General features: G+C 45.8%; 1 protein-coding gene across 2 annotated transcripts in view; it reads left to right on the forward strand.

Moving 5' to 3' along the window:
- Positions 1–8,298: 8,298 nt before the first annotated feature.
- LOC120034730 (retinoic acid receptor alpha-like) overlaps positions 8,299–15,634 on the forward strand; it is a 156,684-nt gene continuing 149,348 nt past the window's right edge. For both annotated transcript variants that reach the window (XM_038981344.1, XM_038981336.1), the window contains exon 1: positions 8,299–8,468. The gene's annotated coding sequence lies outside the window, so the exon portion shown is untranslated. The remainder of the gene's footprint in view (positions 8,469–15,634) is intronic.

The raw sequence follows: 15,634 nt of genomic DNA on the forward strand, positions 1-15,634 counted from the left end.
GCTTCTTATGTTGTTGGGCGCGTGCTTCTGATTGTTAGCGCTTGAAATTGCCGCTTTCTGTGGTGAAGTTGAAGCTGCACACCGTGGGTGTGCATTGGTGCTTATTCACATGGGAAATGTACAATGTAGAAGGGCAATTCCACTGTAAACGGAATTACGCTTTGACTCAGTTTTCCACTTTAAAATGAATGGCAAACAAACTATTGATTTTAAAAGTTGACCAAACCATACAAATCTATGCACAAGAACGACTTTGAACAATATCAACTGAAAGATTTACAAAAACAAATTTGGTGGAAGAACTGTGCAGATGCAAATTTTGGTGTACTCAGTATTGTACTCATTGTACTGTACTCACTGCACTGTACTCAGTACTACTGTATTGTACAGTACTCTACTTTGCTCTACTCACTGTACAGTGCTGTACTTTAATGTACTGTTCTCTACTAACCGTGCTATCCAAACTTGAGAAACATACGTCTATGATAGGTTCAGATTAGCTCCAGTCCGGTCCGTCTGTGGACGTGAACATAAAGGCCATGGTGGACTGACCAAATTTCAACTACTTTTCAACAATTGTGGACGTCTGGTGTCAGTCGGTGGTCAGTGGGTGAGAGGGGGCTCATGGGTAGGTATCAGTAAGAGTCTGGGAGAGGTGACATTAACTGAAGAGGGAGGGGTTGTCCAGTCTGTTTTAACCAGTGGAGGCTGCTGAGGGGAGGCTCATAATAATGTCCGGAACGGAGCAAATGGAATGGCGTCAAACAACAGGAAACCATGTGTTTGATGTATTTGATACCATTGCACGCATTCCGCTCCAGTCATTGACACGAGCCCGTTCACCCCAATTAAGGTGCCACCAACACCCTCACTCTTGGTTTGACCGTCAGACAACAGAAAGACAAAGAAAACAGTTATGAGCCTGAACATAACTGAACAGTTATGAGCCTGAACATAACAGTATGCCAGTGGAAGTGAGGACAGCATAAGGTGATCCACCTGTGGTTTGTGACAAATTCATTGTATCCAATTCAGTTGCAGTAATTCCGTTACAGATTTTTTTTTTGTTCTTTGTAAAGCTGTTACCAAATTGAAGTTTTAATCATAGTTCATAAACAAAATGGATATCATTAAAATCACTATAACTAATTGGTAGGTGTACCATTACTTGTTATGTCTGTGAACTTTCAGTATTCTTCCTCCCTCATGAGGGAGAGAAATTCAAAAATATCTTAAAGATGTGGGATTTTGATTCCGGAATTACAAGGCAATGTTTCTTTAACTTAAAGAAGGTAAACAATTTCTCCAAATCTAAATATGTGTTGATTAGTTGACAGGGGTCTTTACGCCAACGTTATTGTGTTTTGATGTATTTCTGATATTTTTGTTCTGCTGGATGTTTTCTAAGACCCCTTTTCCATCTGTTTACCCAGAAACCAAAGCCTCTACTTATGCCAAATGTTTAAGATGAAAAATGTATCTATGCCTTCATTTCCCAAACCATATAGACTCTTAGCTTTCATTTGACACCCAATTTGATATGCTCCCATGAACAACACATGTTGGTGCTCATGGGTCCTTTTACATGGAAGTGCCCAGAACTGTTAGTGCTCAGTGTACTTGTACACTCAATAGTACATGATAAATAAGGTTAGCTATTTAATTTTCTCGGTGTGTGTTTGTATGAAGTCTCATTTATGTCTGTCAGTCTCATCCCTTTCTTGTGACTCCACAAAGCTCCAAACCAGCACTGTTCGGCATACACCAAATGGAACCTTTTACCCAGTCACCTTTGACCCCTCAGCAGAGGTTGCTGATCCTTTGTTTCCATATCTCTGTCGTCCCACAGTCTCTGTCTGTGCCTTTTCACTCTCTTTGTAGAAACACCTACTCCGTAGACCAGTAGAGGATGTCTCAGCCCCAAGACCAAGTTATTTTCCACTTCTTAGTAATTAAAAAATATATATATTTAATCTGTTTTCTGATGATGACAGCTTTGCACATTCTTGGCATTCTCTCAACCAGCTTCACCTGGAATACTTTTCCAACAGCCTTGAAGGAGTTCCCATATATGCTGAGCACTTGTTGGTTGCTTTTACTTTACTCTGCGGTCCACCTCATTCCAAACCATCTCAATTGGGTTGAGGTCGGGTGATTGTGGAGGCCAGGTCAACTGATGCAGCCCTCCATCACTCTCCTTCTTGGTCAAATAGCGCTTACACAGCCTGGAAGTGTGTTGGGTCATTTTCCTGTTGAATAACAAATGATAGTCCCACTAAGCGTAAACCAGATGGGATGGTGTATCGCTGCAGAAAGCTGTGGTAGCCATGCTGGTTTAGTGTGCCTTTAATTCAAAATAAATCACTGACAGTGTCACCAGCAAAGCACCATCACACCTCCTCCATGCTTCACGGTGAGAACCACACATGCAGAGATCATCCATTCACCTACTCTTCGTCTCACAAAGACACAGCGGTTGGAACCAGAAATCTCAAATTTGGACTCATCAGACCAAAGGACAGAGTTCTGTTTTTTTCTTCTGTATTCCACCTCTACATTGTCACAACAAAACTGATTGGGTCAAATGCATTAAGAAGGAAATAAATTCCACAATGGACAGATTTCCACCGGTCTAATGTCCATTCCTCGTGTTTCTTGGACCAAGCAAGTCTCTTCTTCTTATTGGTGTCCTTTAGTAGTGGTTTCTTTGCAGCAATTCGACCATGAAGGACTGATTCACACAGTCTCCTCTGAACAGTTGATGTTGAGATGTCTGTTACTTGAACTCTGTGAAGCATTTATTTAGGCTGCCATTTCTGAGGCTGGTAACTCTAATGAACTTCTCCTCTGCAGCAGTGGTAACTCTGGGTCTTCCTTTCCTGTGGCGGTCCTCACGAGAGCCAGTTTCATCATAGCGCTTGATGGTTTTTGCGACTGCACTTGAAGAAACTTAAAAAGTTCTCAATGTTCCGTATTGACTGACCTTCATGTCTTAAAGCAATGATGGACTGTCGTTTCGCTTTGCTTATTTGAGCTGTAATTGCCAATCTTGCGATCCTTAATGGTGAAACGGCCACGTCCATTTGCGATATTACATCAAAAAAGTTATGGAAAACAACGCACTTTTTCTTCTCTGACATACGGGTGTTAGAGCACAATATGTATTGGTCTTTTTCTTTCTTCCCGTGCTGCACGACGCTCCTCAGCTCGGCTAACATCGGTGGTGGGGTGGCCGTGACGCGGTTTCCCGCTACTGCGGATCTCCGCTTTAAAGGAATCACAATTCCAAGTATTCAAATCCCCCTTCGTATGCTTTTAAATTCCTTGTTTAGAGCTGCTCCTGGACCAGCTTTGCGTCTTAACTCGTATAGCCCGGCCTAGAACTAAGAAAGGGAATCCTGATCCTAGTACTTCATAAGCTTTGGGTTAAAGTTGGACTTCCCCAAGCCCGCATGGGAAGAGATTTGCCAAGTCATTGTCGTGGTTGTCGTCATCATCATCGCCTAGCAACGGAGTAGAGAGAGGAATGCCCTTAGTGGGCGTGTTCTCCAACAGGTGGCAGAGGGGCGGGGGGGGGATGAATGTGTCCCATGATTTATGATTCCCCTCAACAACTAAAGATGAAGGGTACAATAGTTCTTCTCCTTCTTCTCCCATCTCCTCCCAAGCCTCACCGGCCCCGGGGGAACAGAGTCATTTGGGACATTATCATGACAATGGGGAGGACAGGGGGAGTTTAGAGGGAGTTTGACAAACTATCCACCATGATGGCACCAAACATTTCTTAATAATATCAGTGCATTTTGCATTCTAACTAAACATGTATTTGTTTTGGAACTTTTGGTGTCGACGTAGTCTTTGCATGGTGTCCATGGAGCAGTGTCATGCATCCACAAGCAGAATAATTTTATCACTGTTTATGAGTGTACATGTTTATCTGTGTGTGTGTGTCAGATGCTATTGAGGAATCTTGCTGGCTCTTGTAGCGTCCTGTTTGTCTTGGCTGCAGCCTGCAGTCCTCTGCTGCCGTTTCTGTCCTCAGTCACTGTTACCATTCCAACTGGAGTAGCCTCACGTCCACCCATCAACAATGTGTGCGTGCGATGCTGACTGGCGCCATCAAGGGAAGCGTGTGCCATTTGAGCACTGTAGCTTCCTCTGGTATGAGGGAGTAACTAAGGACTCCTGAAGTTGAGTGTGTGTGTGTGTGTGTAATGTGCGTGTCACAGAGCTAGAGGGCTGAGGTCCCCGTTCAAGTCAGTGTGCATATTTCTGACTGTGCCACTCTCCTGTCTGATGTGTTAATGATGCAAGTCTGAGTCTATGGTTGTATGCATCTCTGAGTGTATGGTTTGTGTGTTAGTATGCATGCTTGATTGTGTTACAGACTGTGGTGTGTGTGTGTGTGTGTGTGTCAGTCTGAGTGTGTCTGCCTTTGTATTCGTGTCTGACTGCGTGTGCTCATGTACACTCGACTCGTGACTCGAACCCACGGGGGACGCCTGATTTCCAGACGCAGGCCAGGGCCTGTATTCGCGCCTGACTACATCGCCCGCAGAACTCCGCCTCATTACCCGTACGGCCAGGCAGAGACGAATACAGCCACATAGCCAACGTTGGGCTCCTTCCTTCCCTCTCTAGTCCTCAGTTGACTCACTTGACTCACCTCGTCTCTCTGCTCGTGCTGCTCTTTCAATAAAGTCACTTTCCTCGTGTCCCGTCACATCTCTACTCTGTGGACTCGTGTGACACCCACATATTAAGGAACATCACTGAAGGGAGATGGGGGGGGGGGGGGGGGGGTTCTCTTCTCCTCATCTCCTCCCTCTTTGCGTTTCTCTCTTGTCGAGTCTCACTCCCCCGCCTCTCCTCTCTGTCTCTCTGTCTCTGTCTGTCTGTCTGTCTGTCTGTCTGTCTGTCTGTCTGTCTGTCTGTCTGTCTGTCTGTCTGTCTGTCTCTGTCTGTCTCTGTCTGTCTGTCTGTAATTTAAATTATGGGATTTCTGTTGTTTTTAATTTGGTGCCCTGTAGTTTCACTGGCTGTTGACGAGGTTTCCCCACTTTCCCTCTCCTTGCCGAGAAGGTAGTTTCAGAACTCCCCCGCTCCGCCGTCTTACCCCAGTGAAACTGGAACTGTATCTAAACACAGGCCACCGCTATATATTCGGACCACGTATGTCTAATGGCACTCTCTTTGTACATCCAGTCCCAGGCAACGTGCTGCCCGGTGCTGTAGGTGGGTGAGGGTCGGCTTGGCTCACATGAGCCCAACCCACTGGCTGTACATCCAGTCATTGTCAACATGCTCGGTGCTGTATCTTTTAGCTGAGAGAGAGAGAGAGAGAGAGTCCACCGGGGTCTCCTTCTCACGTGAGTCCAGCCAAGCGAAAGCTATCTATTCTGACCGTCTACCTAACTACAGTCCACTGTACTGTACCTGTGGAAGAAGTTGGTATACACGATGAGTGTGAGGGTCGGCCCAGGGTATTTTCTTCACGTATCCCAAGTCGATAGGAAGGGGAATGTAGCAGCGGAGGTACTTAACTTCTCTAGGGTACGTGGGACGGTAGCGTCCCACCTCGTCAACAGCCAGTGAAACTGCAGGGCACCAAATTAAAAACAACAGAAATCCCATAATTTAAATTCCTCAAACATACAGGTATTTTACACCATTTTAAAGATATACTTGTTGTAAGGTTTTACGACGAAAGCACACCAAACGATTATGTTAGGTATGAGCCAAGTCACAGAAAAAGACAGTCATTTTTCCAGCCAAAGAGAGGAGTAACAAAAAGCAGAAATAGAGCGAAAATGAATCACTAACCTTTGATCTTCATCAGATGACACTCATAGGACTTCATGTTACACAATACATGTATGTTTTGTTCGGTAAAGTTCATATTTATATCCAAAAATCTGAGTTTAGGCGGGACGCTACTGTCTCACTTGGCAAAAAGCCTGAGAAAATGCAGAGCGCCAAATTCAAATTAATTACTATAAAAATTGCTATAAAAATCTAACTTTAATTAAATCACACATGAAATGATACCAAATTAAAGCTACACTGGTTGTGAATCCAGCCAACATGTCAGAATTCAAATAGGCTTTTCGGCGAAAGCAAACAATGCTATTATCTGATGATAGCACCATTGTAAAAAAAGAGAGAGAAGCATATTTCAACCCTGCAGGCGCGACACAAAACGCAGAAATAAAAATATAATTCATGCCTTACCTTTGACAAGCTTCTGTTGTTGGCACTCCAATATGTCCCATAAACATCACAAATGGTCCTTTTGTTCGATTAATTCCGTCGATATATATCCAAAATGTCCATTTATTTGGCGCGTTTGATCCAGAAAAACACCGGTTCCAACTTGCTCAAACGTGACTACAAAATATCTCAAAAGTTACCTGTAAACTTTGCCAAAAAATGTCAAACTACTTTTGTAATACAACTTTAGGTATTTTTTAACGTTAATAATCGATAAAATTGAAGACGGGATGATCTGTGTTCAATACAGGATTAAAACCAACTGTAGCATGCTTACTGGTCTCGCGCCTCTAACAAACAGGACATGTCGAGTGACTCTCGTTCAAGATGGCCGTACTTCTTCATTACACAAAGGAATAACCTCAACCAATTTCTCAAGACTGTTGACATCCAGTAGAAGCGGTAGGAACTGCAAGCATGTCCCTTAGAAATCTGGTTTCCTAATGAAATCTCATTGAAAAGAGAGTGACCTCAAAAAAACAAAAATCTGAATGGTTTGTCCTCGGGGATTCGCCTGCTAAATAAGTTCTGTTATACTCACAGGCATGATTCAAACAGTTTTAGAAACTTCAGAGTGTTTTCTATCCAAATCTACTAATAATATGCATATCTTATCTTCTAGGGATGAGTAGCTGGCAGTTTAATTTGGGCATGCTTTTCATCCAAAATTCCGAATGCTGCCCCCTACCCTAGAGAAGTTAAAGAACCGGCGACGCAGGATATCCTCGGAGGCGGAGCTGCTGGAGTGGTGACAGGAAGCTGCAGAGGCCTCTGGGAGTGTTCTGTTCTTAGGGGACAATATCTTAGGAGCTCCGCTAGGCCCGGGCCATCCCCTCCTCTCTTTGTTTGAACAGGGACTTCCCCAGTCAGACACTGAGGAAAGGAGAGGTTTCCCTCCCTCAGCAGGACCATCCTAGCCCCAGCATATATGATAGTCTCATTTAGTGCCACTTTTTGTAATATCTTTCATTAATTAGCCACTGTGTCTTACAGTATAAGACTGTTGTAAAGTTATTATAACGTTTTACTTCTGAGCATTCACTTCTCTCTACTCGGCTGGAGTACAGCCCCGATTGATGACTTAGGTAGCCACACAAACACACACACACACACACACACACACACACACACACACACACACACACACACACACACACACACACACACACACATAGTCACTGCTGCCCCAGAGGGGTTACACAGAAAAGGGATTACACAACAACTGGTTCTCAGGGAACAGAAGCTACTTCCTGGAGGTCAGAGTGAAGGTGACCCGGCTGTGACAACTTCCTCTCTGAGCTGAGGAAGGCCTAATTACCAGGCACACGCTTAGAGTTATGGACGTCATAGGGGGCAACTGGACACACACACACACACACACACACACACACACACACACACACACACACACACACACACATGCATGAACAAATATTTTGGCTGTTACTTTGTTTTGGCTCTCTGTTCAGTGCCTGTCAGGAAAGGTGGAGCAAAGGAGATTCTCGACAGTGGAGGATGCCATTTTATAAACACACGAATGTGTGTGTTTGGGGGGGGTTGCTCACTCTGAGAAAATCATTAACAGCATTCTTTGTGTGTTGTGCTACTGGGACTTTCTCTCTCTTTCCTCTGTCGCCCACTCTTTCTCTCTCCTCCATCTGTAATTCTCTCTTTCCTCTGTCTCCCTCTCTTTCTCTCTCCTCTATCTGTAATTCTCTCTTTCCTCTGTCTCCCTCTCTTTCTCTCTCCTCCATCTGTAATTCTCTCTTTCCTCTGTCTCCCTCTCTTTTTCTCTCCTCCATCGGGCATGCTCTCTTTCCGTCTCTTGCTTTTTCTCTCCTCCATCTGTAATTCTCTCTTTCCTCTGTCTCCCTCTCTTTCTCTCTCCTCCATCTGTAATTCTCTCTTTCCTCTGTCTCCCTCTCTTTCTCTCTCCTCCATCTGTAATTCTCTCTTACCGCCGTCTCCCTCTCTTTCTCTCTCCTCCATCTGTAATTCTCTCTTACCGCCGTCTCTCTGTCTACCCTCTCTTTTTCACCCCCTTTCTCATTCTCTCTCTCTTAAACCCCCTTTTCTCGGTCTACCGTTTTGGCCACCCTCTTCCCTCTCTTCTCCCCCTCTCTTACTTAGCTCTGCCATTTTGTGTAGACAGTAGTTCCAACAGTGGGAATACCATCTTATTGTCCAGTGTGGCCGTGGTGAGTATTGTGTCAAGTGTACCTTTTCGGCACACCCTTCTGTACGCAACTGTCGTGTTATGTCAAGGTAGTTAGCAGATATTAGCTCGATAACAAACGTTATTCAAGTTTTGCGAACCTCATTCTTCATTCACAATGTTTTTGCGCACCTAGTCTGAATCTGACCTGGTATTGAAGGGTTGAGTTAAGACCAGTAGAGAACATTTCTAGAGGAACACCAAGTATTGATAGACTCCGCGACGGCTGGTGTTTCAGTGGCTCTTTGTGATCGTTTCTGCTTGCGTGTTTGGTCTTGCGGGTGTGTATTTGAATTGCAATTGTGTGCCTTTTGTGTACTTGTGTGTCCTAGTGTCCTTGGTTACATTTGCGATGCATTTGGATACGTTGATGAATGGAAGATACTGTCTGTGCTTGACAATACATACAGTAGCAGGTATTCTGGGTCGTTGGCCTGCATCTAATTACGTTTTGAAATAAGGGACAGTTATCACATACACACACACACACACACACACACACACACACACACACACACACACACACACACACACACACACACACACACACAGTGGTTGGGTGAACACTAGACTTTCTGGTCAGACAGCCTTTGTCGTAATCTGTTGTGGGAGAGAGGCTCTTGGGGCTCAGAGAGCAGAAAATCTGGGAAACTCCTAAGACACACATGCGCGCGCTCACACCAGGCAGATCACTAGAAATAGACGTCAATGTCAGACGTTTGAAAAGTTCCTGAAAACGTTGATATACGCCTTCCTCGGAGCTCACAAAAAATAATAAACTATTGCCCAGCACTGGCGCGAATTCATGATGCTCGGAGGCGAGGCGTGCTGCCCAGACCAAGGCGTGCTGCCCAGACCAAGGCGTGCTGCCCAGACCAAGGCGTGCTGCCCAGACCACTGCACCACGGCAGTTCACAATGCTCTAGCAAGCCAGGAGAATACTTGGTGGAAAAAGCGTTTTTAATTTTTTATTGTTTTGTTCTAAGCTTTCCCCAAACCTTAACCACTCAGACTTAATACCGAAACTTAACCCTTTGAGTAGTCTCTGTTTGAGCCTTGTACCCAGGTGTAATAAACCGTGTAACCATGCGGAATTAATGCCTCAAAAATAGATATTCATCCACAACAGGTCACATTTTGAAGTGAAACTATGAGATCTTGTTGCAGGCTGCACACACCCCACTCCACTTTCACCGAAGTGTGGAAAATCCAAGTCGGTGCCCAAGTATGAAAGGGACACAGCTTGGCTAGTTACTTTGGCGGAGAGGTTGTGATTGAATCAGTGCGACCACTAGAAGAAGAGGAGGAGGAAGGAGCTGCATGGTGTGTGTGGTCTGTTACAGCCTGGAGAGGACAGAGGACTCTGGTTTAGTTCAATAAACTCCCCTGCTCTCCTCTGCTTCCCTTGCCCCAGAGAATACACACAATGTTGAATTATTGACAAATCCTTCTGAAGAACACTTCACCACAATTTGGTGGTGTGTGTGTGTGTGTGTGTATTTTATTAAGTGGGGGATATACTGTACATTGGTGAATTGGTCAGTTGTGTTTTTTGGATTGTGTGTGTGTGTATTTTTCTGTCTAGCATATCTGTGTCCCCCACTACTCCTTGAAAGCAGTGGGGGTATCATGTGCCCATAAGCACAGCTTGCAGCGGGCGCTCGACATTCCTTGTCATGGTTTCAGACATGATGCAATACAGCTGCTGTTGCAACATCTGCCCCTCAGTCTTGGCTTGGATCAGTCCTGCACCAGTCGTACTGCAGCAGTGAGAAGAGACCCATACAGGTTAGATAACGATCAGATGGTGACGCTCCGCCCAGCGCTGAAGATCACTGACACTTCACACTCGCTTAAAGCTGTCCCTCTGAATATCTGTGCCACAGACACACGCATAGTGCACGTATGAATGCGCGCACACACACACACACTTCTACCATCCTCTCCCACTTCCTATTTTGTTATTCTAGTTTCTGGGGTGACTTGGGGTAAGAGTGGCCTGGATCCTGGATCTTCCCATTCCTACGCCCTCCTCAGTCCTACGCCCTCCTCAGTCCTCGCCTGACTGACGAAATATCAAAATAACAATGGGGGAGTGGTGCGGGTGTGGTTATTTTGACGGTCGTTTTGCAGAAGTAAGAATTTTGCAGTTCCTCTTTCTTCTCAGTCTTTCCCTCTCCCTGTGCGACAGGATCTTGGTGCAGGGAAATCAAAACAAACTCCCTCCCTCCCGTCTTTCCTGTCCTCCCTCCCTCCCGTCCCTCCCTCCTGTCCTCCCTCCTTCAAGTCTTCCCGGCAGTCTCCGCACAGCAACACGGTCGGCCTGTCGCCAAGTAAACGGCAACTGCATCCCCCCGGTAACTGCATTGCTATGCCGTTGGTCTTAAAGGGCCAGTGTTCCGGGAAGATTAGCTGATGTTATGGCCACAGCTAATGGGTATCCTAATACCCCCACCCACCCATTTCCCAAGACAAACTCATTGGCTCACAAACCAGACCACACTGACTCTGAATGTCTTGCTAGATTGTTTCTAGCACAGCCTCCATGGCCAAACAATCACAGTTGAGCTAGAATGAAGCATTGTTTAACACCCTGTTGAAGAAAGCCATGTTGTGACGGCAACTCAATTAGGTTGATCCGTGGAGCCAGACAGCTGGAACAGCTGGGTGGGATGGCTGCCCTGTCCTGGCTAGTACTGATGCTTCCAGATCTGATCGGACTCAGCTGCTCTTAGAAAGAGGTCTTCTGCTGCGTTTGTCAGTTGTCATTTGCCAAAACGCATTGCCAGCCATGCTGCTTTTGCCAGTTGCATAATTGCGTAAGTGTCGAACGAAGGTGAGGTAATTGTCACTGTAGAAATAGGCGGAAACCCAATCCTCTCTTGTTGGATCGCCCTTTAGGAATAGTCCATGGAATAGTCCATGCAATGGCGCCGTGGTTTAGAATCATTTCAAACCAATCAGTGTCAAGGAGCAGTAGTATGCGGAAGTTGTAGGAAATGTTTACATGGACCGGCAATTCAGAGCCGCAACAGAGTGGTAATATAGAGCAGATGTATGGGGAGGTAGTATCTAGTCATTTTCTAATATTGAAACCAGTGTTGTGCAGTGCTATTTCAGAAAAGTAGTTGTATGGCACAATAACACTCTGTGCCCTTGGCAATGATAGAGCACATCTATGGGTGGCATAGGTACGTAGAACTAATATCTAGACAAGTATGCAGAGTAGTAGTCTGTATTAGTGAAAAACACGCTCTTACTTAATAAAATGACTTATAAAATACTTTCCAACAGGCTGTGGGTGCTGCCTTTGATCAGGCTGCAGGTTTGGAAGCTAACATGGAACTACTGCTCACCACAACACCACTTTATTACCACTGCTAAATGCATTTTAATAGGCCTGGCTTCTCCTGGGCCTCCCCTACTCCTCCCCCCACTTAATGATGGAGAGAACAGGTACTGCACTGCCAGGAACCTGACACTTGATGACTCTGCATGGGCTTGAACCCTCCCTAGGCTGGCCTAGCTTGGCCTCTCCCCCCCTTTTTTTGTTTGGCTCTGGTAAGAAGCCCTGTGGTGGACGGCCTCCCGAGTGGTGCAGTGGTCTAAGGTACTGCATCGCAGTGCTAGCTGTGCCACTAGAGATTCTGGGTTCGAGTCCAGGCTGTCGCTGCCGGCCGCGACCGGGAATCCCATGGGGTGGTGCACAACTGGCCCAGCTTCGTCCGGGTTAGGGGAGGGTTTGGCCGGCAGGGATGTCCTTGTCCCATCGCGCACTAGCGACTCCTGTGGCGGGCCCGGTGCAGTGCACGCTGACACGGTCGGCAGGTGTACGGTGTTTCCTCCAACCCATTGGTGCGGCTGGCTTCCGGGTAAAGTGGGTATTGTGTCAAGTAGCAGTGCGGCTCGGTTGGGTTGTGTTTCGGAGGACGCACGTTTCTCGATCTTCGCCTCTCCCGAGTCAGTGCTGCAGTGATGAGACAAGACTGTAACTACCAATTGGATACCACGAGAAAGGGGTAAAAAAATAGAAATAAATAAAGAAGTACTGTGGTGCTTGTTTTGATGCGTTGTGGTTGGATCATTGGTATGGTTGTGGTTTGCGATGCTGCCAAACTCCTAATTGAGTGCTGTGTGGAAAAGAACTGGACTGGTTCTGTAGTTTGTAACCTGAATGACCCATTTGATATAATATGATCATTTAGCAGACTTTTACCCAATGCCAGTTAATTCATAACTCACAACATTTTCAGTATGTTGGCACTGCCAAAGTACAACCATAAACGTTGTGTAGCCAGCACTGTGTTCCAATCAGCCATGGAAATTGGTGTGTCCGTGATTAACTTCTTCAGGTCACAACTTAAGTTTAACCCCTTTGCATAAAGTAACTCTTACCTCTTACGGACACAATTTCCAATATTCCCAAGCTAAACTTGTGGAAATTTTACAGAACATTTTGCGTCAATTTACCAATAGATTTAACAGACCAAAACTCCAAGACTAGCTCTTCCTTCCTGTGACTGTCATAACGTCGGCTGTGTGTAATCTCTTTCTGCTCTCCTGTTAGTGGCAATAATGTGCACAGACAGTCAAATGAGCCAGAAGCCCCCATTTGTTCCATTCCGTTAATGTGACTTTTTGTAATTATTCTGATAATGCCCTACATTTACTGCTATTACCCTCTCATCCATCAGCTACTCTCTAATGGAAAAGTGGATGTAATGGTCTGACGGGCCACAGTAGCCAGTGGGTTTTTTGGGGGGGGGGGGGGGGGGGGGGGGTTAACAAATGGCCTTGTGGGTTGCGTCAGCGTGAGCGAGCACTTGCTGTTAGGTTTCATCATGCGTGATTCTGGCACGCTGTGGAGAGAGGCGGAGAGTTAGTTCCTGCTTCCCGCTAGGAAGGATCTGCCCTGAATCCACAAAGCCCTGGACACGCACGCGTTCAGAATACCATACCCGTCTACCCTCCACCCGGAGGCCAAGATCTTCACCTCCCCTCACCTTTATCACAATAGACCTGAGAACAGGTTTACGCCAGATGTCGACATTGGTTGTGTGAGATCATGTACATCTCCTCCCTGCCATTAGTACATAGCAATCTGGGAAGGAGAGGCGTGGAGAGGGAGGGAGAAGGGGAAGGGGGTTCTTCTCCACAAAGTCGTCAGCGTTTAAATACATGGGTGTCAGCGGGGGCTTACATTTTTCATTTGCGGTTGGTTCCATCGCTGCCCCACTTTTAGGAGTTTAGAAAATACAGTTTGCGATAAAATGAAAGTGCCATGTCATGCCTTCAGTTTGCTGCTCTGGTCTCTCTCTGGGTTCCCAAACAATAATGACCTTAAGCAAGATGGCAGCTGAACGGAACCAATGCTCAAGTCATTTCAGACGGAACCAAACTGGCTCGTCCACGAATTTATTACGACCACCATCCGAACTGTTATTACATGTTGTTTACAACGTTTAAGGGTGTTTTTCTAGGTTATTGTCTACGCCTGCCTGACACATCTTCTCAGATACTTATAAGGATTGACATACAATGTCAAAGCACACATCGCGCTGGAAAAGCAACTTCCTACACACAAATACGACACATAATGGCACTTGGCACACCTTTTCGAACACCAAACACCCATCGACACACCAATGTAAATGTCTTGTCAGTGTAAGCAGACAGACCTGGCCTAACTCAGGAGTTAACCAGTCTCCAGTGAATGTTTGAGAGTAGGGGATCGATGCGTGAAGTGCATAGGGGATCAATGGGACACCATTAAAGAGATGTACCTGGCTGGATTTAGCGCTACTACCAGGGTCATCCATGGGAGCTTTCTCAGCTGTGTGTGTGTGTGTGTGTGTGTGTGTGTGTGTGATTCTGTGAGCTGCTTAATGTCTACCCACTGACTCTCTGTGCAAAAATATTGTATATTTTCACAGATATACATGTAGTGGGAAAAATAAATGCATTGGGTTGTATTTTCGTGTTACAGGTTTCTAGTATATTTTTGAGAGGAGCTATGTATTATTTGTAGAGCGGTAGTAAGCGTTGAATGTATACAGCAGCGTGGTAGTATGTTAGCTATAAGGGCTAGCTAGTGTATCAAGTATCTGCTGACAAATAATGTCATTGCTTTTGGGTCAAGTAGGTACTGAGGTGAGGGGTACTGTGTGTTTGCGGAGTGATACTGTGTTAGATCACCTTCACACACCACAGATGGAGACACCGGGAGGCCAGTAGTAGTCAGACGGGCAAAGCAGACGGAAGTGTCCGTCTGTCCACACTTGACTCTGCTCATTTTTGAAATGTCAACCGTTGTGACCATTGACTCGTCGCGTCGAGATATCTGCCGCTTGTTTTTTCTCCCGGCTGACCTGTTCTCCAGTTAACTTCTTTACGTCCATGTGCATGTGAGAGCAATCGCACGCACACACACCTCCCTCCCACACACACACACACACACACACACACACACACACACACACACACACACACACACACACACACACTTCCCTCTTTCCAACTTCTTTTGTCTGTTCTCTTTCTCAGCCTGCGTCGGTTGATTAATGAACGGGCCAGACAAAGGCTCCAGTCAGCGCCAGATAAATACAAACACATGTTCCTCAACTACCACCCAGCTCAGCAGAGCGGAGAGCAGAGGGAGAAAGGAAGGGAGCGATAGGGACAATGGAAGGTAGTAGAGATGGGATTCCCCCATTCCATTCCTTAGTAAAGCACCACCCACATAGCTGTGATGGAGTAAAAAAACAAACAAAAAAACACACATACAAGCTTGTGCGCAGGCACACGCACACAAGCACACATTTGAAGCCGACACACACACACACACACACAGATATACACACAGAGACACTTGAAGCCGCATGTGTCTTGTGAACCACCACCACAGAAACAAGACGCATGTTTCTCGTCCCAACTTTCCAGTCTTAACCCAAGACTCAGCAGGATTTGTCTCCGGCCCCACCGTTTGGGGGGGGGGGGGGGGGACAAGCCAAAACAATGAAAGCAGAGTTTTTAATTTGAAGGATTAGACTGATATAACTAGGTGTTTTATAGTGCCTGGATGGGCCTTGCTTTTATACTGGCTAATCATTGGTTTTGTCATTCATAGACCTTTCAACTATATGACCAGTT

Source organism: Salvelinus namaycush, chromosome 3, assembly GCF_016432855.1.
Source record: "Salvelinus namaycush isolate Seneca chromosome 3, SaNama_1.0, whole genome shotgun sequence".
NCBI lineage: Eukaryota > Metazoa > Chordata > Actinopteri > Salmoniformes > Salmonidae > Salvelinus > Salvelinus namaycush.